The sequence below is a fragment of the Canis lupus genome, chromosome 12, assembly GCF_003254725.2.
Source record: "Canis lupus dingo isolate Sandy chromosome 12, ASM325472v2, whole genome shotgun sequence".
Taxonomy (NCBI): domain Eukaryota; kingdom Metazoa; phylum Chordata; class Mammalia; order Carnivora; family Canidae; genus Canis; species Canis lupus.
The window spans coordinates 6699711-6710090 of record NC_064254.1 but is presented as its reverse complement, the minus strand read 5'-3'; positions in this window follow the sequence as shown (position 1 = coordinate 6710090).

Genomic DNA, 10380 nt, shown 5'->3' with positions numbered 1-10380 from the left:
GAGAGGACAGGTGGCCCAGCTCGGTCCACCCACGATGGGGAACTCAGACCTGGAGTCAGGTCTCCCCACCCTGCTCCGACATCTCTCCCCAGCTCTCCAATGCTTTATTGTGTGTTTTCCTCCACCGCATTTTGTCTCTCCCTGTTCCCAGCCTCTGTCTCTCTGTCTCTGCAGATGCTTTGGCGTTTATTCCCCCTCCTGTCAGGTGCAATTTGGAACATTAATTAGTGATGAATTAGCAACGTAAATCCCAGCAGTTGCCAGCGCCTGGTGCCCACAGGCTCTTGGAAGGGACCTTGCAAATCTGATCTTAATACCTCTCGCCTCCTCTCCTAGGGCAATTACTTCTCACATCATTTGTCTGCGGAGGCTGTGGCCACCCCTCCCAGCCCGGCTGAGGACAACAAGTTCATCTTTGTCAATTAATTATTGAACGGTTTATTTCGCACTGGGAGGTGATAAGAGAAGGGAAAGCCGCGTGTTGTGAAATCGTCTCCGTAATTATACAGACTCTGCTGCCGCACCCGACATCACAGCGGCCCCAGGTGCCAGTGGGGGCAGGGAGAGACCAGAGGGCACAGGCCCCTAGTGGGCAGGAGGCCTGGCTGTGAGGTCTACCGGCAGCCCCTGGGCCTCTCTGCTTGTCATCAACACACATACCCATGTTAATCTTTCAGAGTCCAATTCCACATGGGGAGGGGGATACAGGGAATTAACCATGGGGGCTGGCCCCTGTGGCTGCCTCTAGGATGATCAGAACATGGGAAAGCCGAGACTGGCTTTATAGTCCTTCCCATCTGAACCTGGGAGTCCCATGAGATGCACAAAATATGGTTGCACAGTAGAGGGTCTTTGATTCTTTAGCTAAAAGCCCCTACAAGTACTCTGAAAAGCTCAGAATATCTGTTCCACCCACCCTGCCTCATAACATTTCACCTCATCCCACTGTGCGGACTCCACTGCAGCCACACTGGTCACCCTGCAAATGCCCGGCACACACTGCCCCAGGGCCTTTGTGCAAGCTGCTCCTTCTGCTTGCAGTACTCTTTCCCCAGCAATCTGCATCCCTCTCACCCTCTGCAGGTCATTATCTACTATGACCTCTCAATAAGACCCTCCCTGAGCACCTTATTGTAAATTGCCACCTGCCCCCACAAAATTACCATGATACAAACATTCTTTCTCTTCCTGCTCTATTTTTTTCCCAGAGCATTTCATCATGCTTGACATATAATGTGCTTACTTATTTGTTTATTCTCTCTCTCTCACCCTCTCTCCCTCCCCAAAGTATAGGCTCCATAAGGACTAGGGTTTTTTTGTCTGTTTCTTCCCCTGCCCCCTCTTCCCCATATCCCCCTATCTGTATCTTCTGTACCTATAACAGTGCCTAGCACAAAATAAGTGCAGAGTTACTCACCAATGAATGAATGAATGAATGACCATTTGTGTGGGATGGGGCCTGAATGTGGAAAAGACAGGGGTGAGTTTCTTTTCCAGGAACAGGTTTGCAAGGGCTATTGCAGCACCAGGAATTGGGGGAGATTCTTGGCAGAGATAGGGACCCTGCCCAGGGAGGAAAGCGCAGGAAAAGTCATTTTAAAAGCGAGTGTTCCAGTTGATTTCATGTCTGTACACGTCTGGAGGCTGGCATGTTTGATGCTGCCCCTCCATTGGCCACACTCAGACTGGCCCCCACCTCCCAACTCTCCCCAGGGTGGGGACAGGAACAGGAGTAGCTGTGGACACTTGATTAACTCCCCAGCAAGAGTCCCCACACATGTGTCTTGTTGTCTGCCCAAGGCTGTGATGGGGGGCAGGGTGCTGGGGGCTGGGCAGGGACATCTCCACAATGGTGGGGAGGGGAGGGGGACTGCAAGTGAGGGGCACTGAGGAGCAGGGTGGAGCGGGGAATAGGGTCTGCTCCCCCAGCAGAAGGTGAGGAGGTGGAGGGAGAAAGCATGGAGAGGTAATGGGGAGGTGGTGTGAGGAGGCAGCAGGTAGGGAAGGAGCTGACCTCTCTCTGGGCCAGAAGATGCAGAGGGAGTGGACTGGGGGGTGGACTAGGGGAGGGGTACAGACAGGGTGCCCCAAGGGCCCCATGAGGACACAAACTCTTTTTCCAGGACCTGTTTGCCCTGAAGCTCCTCTCTTCTCCATCACCGAGCTGTGCTGACTCCCCCCCTAGAAACGAAGATGGTGATTTTTTAGAACCAGTTTTCCCCCAAATCTCTGGAGATACCAGAGCTGCTGTTTCCATGGAAACCTTCCCCACCAACCTCAGGAAGGAGGAGCTGGGCAGCCGCCTCCGCCCCCATCACCCCCACACCGCCCCTGCTCCAGCCTGCAGGGGGGCCCCAGGTTGAAAATAATCCCCCTCCTCCAGATTTTCTCAGCAGGGGCTCCACTTCTTCAGTGAGGGAAGGCTGCTGGTTTTGTCTCCCGGCTCAGGCTGAGCTAGGGGGACCCTAAGGCCCAGGCAAGAGAGAAGTGGGGTTGCTGGAGGGTGGGGAGTTCATGGTGGCATGGGCAAGCTCTATCTTCTGTCATCATCCCCCGAAATGACTGGCCAGGGGACTAGTCCCCAGGGAAGGGCCCAAGAGGAGGACCTCTCCTTCCCTAGAAATCCCAAAATATCCCATTTCTCTCTGGCTCTGCACATCTCTAAGGAATTTCCTTTCCCGGATCCCAGTCCCATGTGAATTCATCAGGGATCACATTGCAAACTGTAAATAAAACAAAACAAAATTTAAAAAAAACCCACAACAACAACAACAAGCCAAAACTCTGTCCAACTCAAGTAAGGAAGGAATGTATAGCTCCTTGAATTGATGAGAAGCCTGGAGGGGCAGGCTCAGGAAACCACTGGATGGGAAAGGCTGGTAAAGCGAGGCAGCCAGAGTCTCACCCAGAGACAGCCCAGCCAGGGCAGGGGACACTGCTGCCTCTGGACACTGGACACCTGTAGACACTGGCACACGGTGAACAATTTTAATGGTCCCCACTTCTCCTCACTGCTCTCTCCAGGTCAAGATCCCGGGCAAACAGATAGTATGAGGGAGTTGTTTGGATAATTGGACAGTTCAGTATCCTGATTGTGGTGGTCTCCATGTGTGTACTAAAATTCAGAAAACTATACCAAAAAAAAAAAAAGAGTATTACTGTTTGTCAATAGACAAACAAGATCCTAGGTAAAACAAAAACAAAACAGAGAGAGAGAGTGGGGCAGGCCGGGTGGCTCAGCGGTTTAGTACCGCCTTCAGCCCAGGGCGTGATCCTGGAGACCTGGGATCGAGTCCCACATCAGGCTCCCTGCATGGAGCCTGCTTCTCCCTCTGCCTGTGTCTCTGCCTCTTTCTCTCTCTCTCTCTCTCTCTCTGTGTCTCTCATGAATAAATAAATAAAATCTTAAAAAAGAGAGAGAGAGAGAAGAAACAACTCAAAAAACCCATAATATACCATATGTTAATTAATTTGAACTTAAAATTTAAAAATTCCTTGACAAAGGTGGCTTGTACACCCCCAGGCCAGCTGCTGGGGCCGGGAGAGGGGGTCTGTCTGTAGCCCTATGGCTTCCAGAACAGGCTGAACTGGGGTTTTGCTGCCCAGCCAGAGTCACACACTGGGAGACTCGAGGAAGAAATAGGGAATTTGGGTGCTTGGGCAGCCAGCAGTTGGACAGATGTCCCATTTCCCATAGGACCATTTGGACATTTGGAAGCTTCCGAGGGAATGTGACCACCAAGAAGGGCCTCCCATTTTAGTCAGAGCCACAGGTCTGAAAGAGGGGAGACAGCAAGTTTCTGAACCAAAGGACGAGAGAGAACCTAGTCACCCACTGGAACAAGCACACACACCCTGCATGCAAATGTCAGAGCAAGGACACACACTCAGGCTTCGACACCTGTTTGTAAGCCCTCAGATCACTAGTTTGGTCAGCAAGAGACTTTGGCCCTCACTTACTGCATGATCTTGGATAAATTATTCTCCCCTCTAGGCTAAATTACTTCCTCTGCAGAATGCAGATTTCTCCTCAGCTCTCGAATGCTGAGTGACCAGGCCCCAGAATTAATGGAACTGGACCTAGGAAGCCTGTGTTTCTGGGTGGCCCCCTCCCCTGCCACTGTCCTGGAAGACAGTGGGGTGTAGTGAATGATGCATGTCATAGAGAAACAGCCCCCACCCAGGTCCCACCTGAGTTGGCACATTTTTCTGCCAAAGAAGGAGGCCAGTAAAAGGGAAGACACCCTCCCCCCACCAGCGCCTGTTCTATGAGCCTGTGCTCTGATGCTTCTCCAGGAGACTGGGAGGGGGCGGTGATTGCAGTGCCTTTCCCAGGAGCCTGTGTCCCTTGAGATCCAGCATTCAAGGGTAGTGGAGGGTAATGAAGGGTCTTTATTAAGAAGCTTAGGACAGCCTAGCGCTGGGCTTCACACCCTCCAATTCTCAGTATCTCAGGGAATCAAGGAGGGCAGCCCCCCTCAAAGACTCCCCCAGCAGTGCTCCCGTGGCCCACGCTAACCCCCACCAATTATACCTGGTTTCCAATCAGGAGCTTGCTGAAGGCTCATGGACTACTCCCTCCCCAGACAAAGCCTATTCCCAGCTGCCTAAGCTCAAGCATGGAGCAGTGGGAAGGGTGGGGGTTCTCAAGCTTGGACGTCATGAGTGTGCATCCAAGTTCTTCGCCCCTCCCCCAGCCCTTGAGCTTTATGAGGGACTGGCTCCCCTTCTGGCATCATATGCGAGTAGGAGCCCCCATCTAGCTCAGAATGGAAAGTGTCTAGAGAGGTTAAAGGCAAGGGGAACAGCTACAGAGGGGCTTCCTGCACAGTCTGAGGCTGGACCAGATGGCCTAGAATCCTCATACAGCAGGCTAGGGTGGGGGTAGGGTGGGAGAGGTGGGGGGTGTGGGAGATACCTAGCCCACCTGGTGCCCTCTCCTACCTTCACATGGCCCTGGGACCTGCTCTCTCCCTGCTCCCCTGCGCAACCTGGAACCCTGCTACCTGGGCCAGGATCCCAAGGAGGGAGGGGGGAGGGAGGGGCAGTAAGGGCTCTCCCAGGGTCCTGTCCTAAATGGCACAGGTGGAGGAGTGTGCCATGGGGCAGCATAGGGCTTCCCCTGAACACATGCGCCAAAAAAGCAGAGCCTTTTCTGCAATTTTAAAGGTTATGTGTTGATTTGTCATGTTGTTAAGACTGCATGAGAAAACTATGTGACAATAAGACCCAGAGACACAAAGCCCATTGTCAAAGGGGGCCAGCCTTTTCCTGGCCTGCTCCCACTTCCCCCTCCCATAACCCTAGGGCTTAGCCACCTGGCTCCACTCGCTCAGGGAGGGGGTGAGGCTCCTCTGACCTGGTGTGGAGATGGGGAATCTGAAACCGAGGACACCAGAGCAATGGAGAATGGACAAAGATGAAAACCCCACTGGGAGCCAACATTTACTGAGGCTTTTGTGCCATCTCTAGCAATTGAGATAAAAGGCACCTCCCAGTTCCTCAGAAGCTCCTGGCTGGTGGGAAGGCTCACAGAGAAGTAATTAGAATCCGGTCAATGCAGTCAGGGAAGGTAAGGGGTGGGGGTGGGGGTGGGGGCATCCAGGAGGGACACCTGCCACACTGAGGGCGCCCAGGGCGCAGAGACGGGAGCCCCCGGGAAGATGCAGGGGTGGTGGGGGGCAGGAAGGGAGAGAGAGGAGCACGGGGAGGAGGGGAGGGGGAGAGAGAGTCACAATGAGACCTGCTCTGGATGAAGCCACCTGGTGTTGACACAGCACCTGACACAGCGCTTCCACCCGCTTTGTGTTGGTGGATTCTCGATGCGAAGTTAGGATGGTGGAAATGCTCTGTACCTGCACGTTCAGTCTGGTTGCCACTGGCCACGTGGAGCCCCTGAGCCCTGGAAACAGTGGCCACTGAGATGGAGGAGCCAGGCTTTCGGTTCCATTGAATTTTAATTAAGGTAGATGTAAAGTTAACTAGCCACCTGGGCCTCCGGGCTCCTGGATTAGGCCGTGCGACAGGCGACAGGCGTTCCAGCTGGGGGACAGGAAACAAATACCTCTGTGGTCTAGTGTCAGGCTGCAGTCAACGCTCTGGAGAAAAACGGAGTTACAGAGTGGTGCGGTGGGCCCGTTGTTCTGGAAAGGGGGTCAGGAAAGGCCCCTCCAAGGCCCGACCTGTGCAGAGACCTGAGTGGGAGAAGGCGGGGCGCCAGGGGCGCCTGGGGAAGGGCATGCCGGACACAGGGACCAGAAGCTGCAGACGCCGCCGGAGATGGGGTGCAGCCCGGGGTCGGGGTGGCGCGGATTGGGAGCTAGGAGATGAGGTCTGAGCTGCCGGGGGCGCAGGAAGGAGCGTGGGTTTTACCCTGTGACTGTGACGTGGTGCGCTCGCATCGCCACAGCCGATTGGAGCAGGAATTGGGTCCGGCGCCCCGCTCATCTCCGCCTGCTCCGGGCCACCGTTTTTGCTGTGGATGAAGGAAACAGACGTGCTGGACACGTGTCTCAGCTCCCCAGCCTCTGGCTCGGAGACTCTGCCCTCCCTATTGTTGACACTTACAAAACAATGATGTTAGCTATTTATTTGAGAGAGAGAGAGAGAGAGCATGAGTTGGGGGCATGGAGCAGAGGGAGAAGCAGACTCCCCGCTGAGCGGGGAGATGCTCCTGCAGATGCTCCCCGCAGATGTGGGGCTTGATCCTAGGACTCTGAGACCCAAGGCAGACACTGCTTAACTGAACTGAGCCCCCTAGGAGCCCTTGCCCTCCCCTATTTCCTGTCCCTTGCTCCCTGCTTTTGCCTGCCTCTCGGCTGGTGTCTGACAGGCCTCTCTATGGCTGTGCCCTTCTGCTCAGCACACATTCCCTTTCCCGGGATGGTTCGGTGGAGACAACTGGGCCAGGGGGGGTGGGCAGTGCACCAGCCTGGGGTGTGATGGAGCGCCCAGCCTGGGTGCATGGAAAGGCCATGCCAGCACCTGGGGAAGGGTGGTGGGGAAGGCTGTGGTGGAGAGTACTGTTCTCGAGACACAGCCAGGGTTCACCCAGGCCCCTTGGAACAGGGTAACTGGAATTGGACAACGCTTCCCAGCTCTTTCCCAGCTCTTTCTCAGCCTCCACTTCAAGGAAACAAAGGAGGCTGGGCTTCGGGGTGGAGTGAGTGCAGGAGTTTCTAGGCAGGGTGATTGGTTTTCTTGCTGCTGCTTAACAAATGGCCACGACGTAATGGCTTGAGACAGCATATTTATTCTCTTATGGTTCTGGAGGTCAAGAGTCCAAGATGAGTCTTAAGAGACTAAAATCGAGGTGACCGCAGGGCTGCTTCCTTCTAGAGGCTCCAGGGGAGAATCTGTTCTTGCCTCCTGCAGCTTCTGGAGGCTGCCAACACTCCTTGGCTTGTGGCCACATTGCTCCCACTTCTGCTTCTGTCATCACATTGCTCACCCTCCTGCCTCTTTCATTTGTGAGGACCCTGTGATTGCTCTGGGCCCACCTTAGGAATGCAGGATAATCTCCCACTCAAGATCCTAAATTTAATCATGCCTGCAAAGTCCCTTTGGCCAAATAAGATCACACTGCCAGGTTCCAGAGATTGGGACATGGACATCTTTGGGCACCATCATTCAGCCTGTGGGTTCCACAGAGGGAATCCTGCTGCAGCACTAGATGGAGGCCTCTGAGACTGTCGTTTCCTTCTGCTGTTCCTGCCCTCCAGAGTTGGTACAGGAGCACAGAGTCCCAAGGGCCCCTGGCTCTGCCTCTTCCTTGTGGTGATCCTGAGCAAGTCACTTAACCTCTCTGTGCCTCAGTGTCTTTATCTGTAAAATGGGAATAATAATAGTACTAGCCTCAAAGGTCTCTTTGTGAGGATGCAATGCATTAATCCATATAGGTTGCAGAGAATGTTCCTGGTGCATTAATAAGTGCTTTGAACAGAATGTGCCTAGCACATGGTGAACCTGTCAGCTGTCAGCATTATTATTACAATTCTTGCTATTGTGCTTCTGATGGGCCCAGCCCTGGGATAGGCAGGTGGGAGCTCCGCAAGAAGGAAGGGACAGGCTCATCCTCGAGGAGTTTAACCAATTGGGAATACAAAGGCTTGTAGAAATGCAGAATCTTTGTTTCTGGAAGGACAGCTTCTAAAAATTATTTCACAAATGTTTATTCTGTTAAAGTTTCTTCATTATGCATCTGTGATAGTCATTAATGTGATTTGCCAAGTTTTCCCAGCTCTCTGCCTTTTGGGCTTATGGCTGAATTGGCACTTGCAGATTTCATTGTGGGTAAGTGGGTGGGTGGGTCCATGGGTTCCTAGGTCTGGTCCTGGCCAATGAGGGGTGAGCAGGAGTGGAAGTGCACTATAGACCTGGCCATTTAATCACTGGTGCAAAACCCTCCAGAGCTCTGGCGTAGCTTGGCTTCAGCCTGATCCCCCAGGACTACAATGAGCAGAGCTTCCTGCTGACATGCAATGCAAGTCAGAGTTAAAGTGATTGCTTCAGCCCTTCTGATTTAGGAGTTACTGGTCACCTCAGCACCACCCACCTCCTCCTGACTGATTGAACAACTAAACCGGTTTACAGAGAAAAGCCTATCACACTGCTATTGGTGGTTTCCCACTCACTCATGTTGTCTGCACCAATGCGTAATTTACACAGTTATAATCCATGAAGAATATCTATTTAAAAAAAAAACAGTTTTATCAAGGTCTAACTGGCATATAACATTATATGAGTTTCAGGTGTACAGCATAATGACTCAATATGTGTATATATTGCAAAATGATCGCTATAGTAAGTCTAGTTAACATCTGTCACCGTAGTTAGAAAACTTGTGAAAAAACATTTTAGAAAAAAATAGAAATTTTTTTCTAAAAAATTTAATAATTAGAAAAAAATTTAATTAGAAAAACTAATTAGAAATAAATAGAAAAAATTTTTCTTGTGATGAAAACTTTTAAGATGTACTCTGTTAACAACTTACAAATATGCAATACAGTGTTATTAGCTACAGTCACCATGCAGTACATTACAACCCCCATAACTTATTTACTTTAGAACTGGAAGTTTGTACCTTTTGATCCCCTTCTTCCATCTCACCTATTCCCCACCACCTACCTCTGGCAGCCACCAATCTGTTCTTCATTTGTATAAATTCAGGGTGTTTGGTGGGGTTTTTTTTGGTTTGTGTCTTTGTTTTTTTAGACTCCACATATAAGTAAGATCATAAGGTATTTGTCTTCCTCTGACATTTCACTTAGCATAATGTCTTTGAAGTCCATCTTGTTGCAAATGGCAAGATTTCCTTCTTTTTTGTGCCTGAATAATATTCCATTGTATACATATACTGCATTTCCTTTATTCATCTATCCATCCATCTACCCACCCATCCATTTATCAATGGACACTTAGGTTGTTTCCATGTCTTGGCTATTGTATATAATACCGCAATGAACATGGGAGTGCAGATACCTTTTTGAGTTAGTGTTTTTATTTTCTTTGGATAAACACTCAGAAGTGGAATTGCTAGATCATATATAGGCAGTTCTATTTTTAATTTTTTGAGGACACTCCACACTGTTTTCCATAGTGGCTGCACCAGTTTACATTCCTACCAACAGTGCACAAGTGTTCTCTTTTCTCTCCATCCTTTTTTTCTTTTTTTAAAGATCTTACCTATTTTTTAATGAGAGACACAGAGACAGAGAGGCAGAGACACAGGCAGAGAGAGAAGCAGGCTCCATGCAGGGAGCCCAATGTGGGACTCCATCCCGGGACCCCAGGATCACGCCCCAGACGGAAGGCAGGTGTCAAACTGCTGAGCCACCCAGGCATCGCTTTTCTCTCCATCTTTGCCAACACTTGTTTCTTGCCTTTTTGGTAATAGCCATTCTTTCAGGTATGAGTTGATGTCTCACTGTGGTTTTGATTTGCATTTCTCTGATGATAAATGATGTTGAGCACCTTTTCATGTACCTGTTGGCATCTGTGTGTCTTCTTTGGGAAAATGTCAGATCCTCTGCCCATTTTTTAATTGGATTGTTTTGTTTGTTTTTCTATTGAGTCATATGAGTTATTTATATATTTTGGATATTAACCCCTTATCAGTTATATGATTTGCAAATATTTTTTCCCATTCAGTAGGTTGCCTTTTTGTTTTGGTGATAGTTTCCTTTGCTGTGCAGAAGCTTTTTGGTTTATCATCCCATTTTTAAATTTTTGCTTTTGTTGCCTTTGCTGTTGGTGTCAAATCCATAAAATCATCACTAAGACCAAAGTCCACTCTTACATTCTACTTTTCCACCTAATATTTTCTTTCTATATGTATGCATCAGTGAGTATTCAGTTTGGCTGATAATGACAGAACTGACA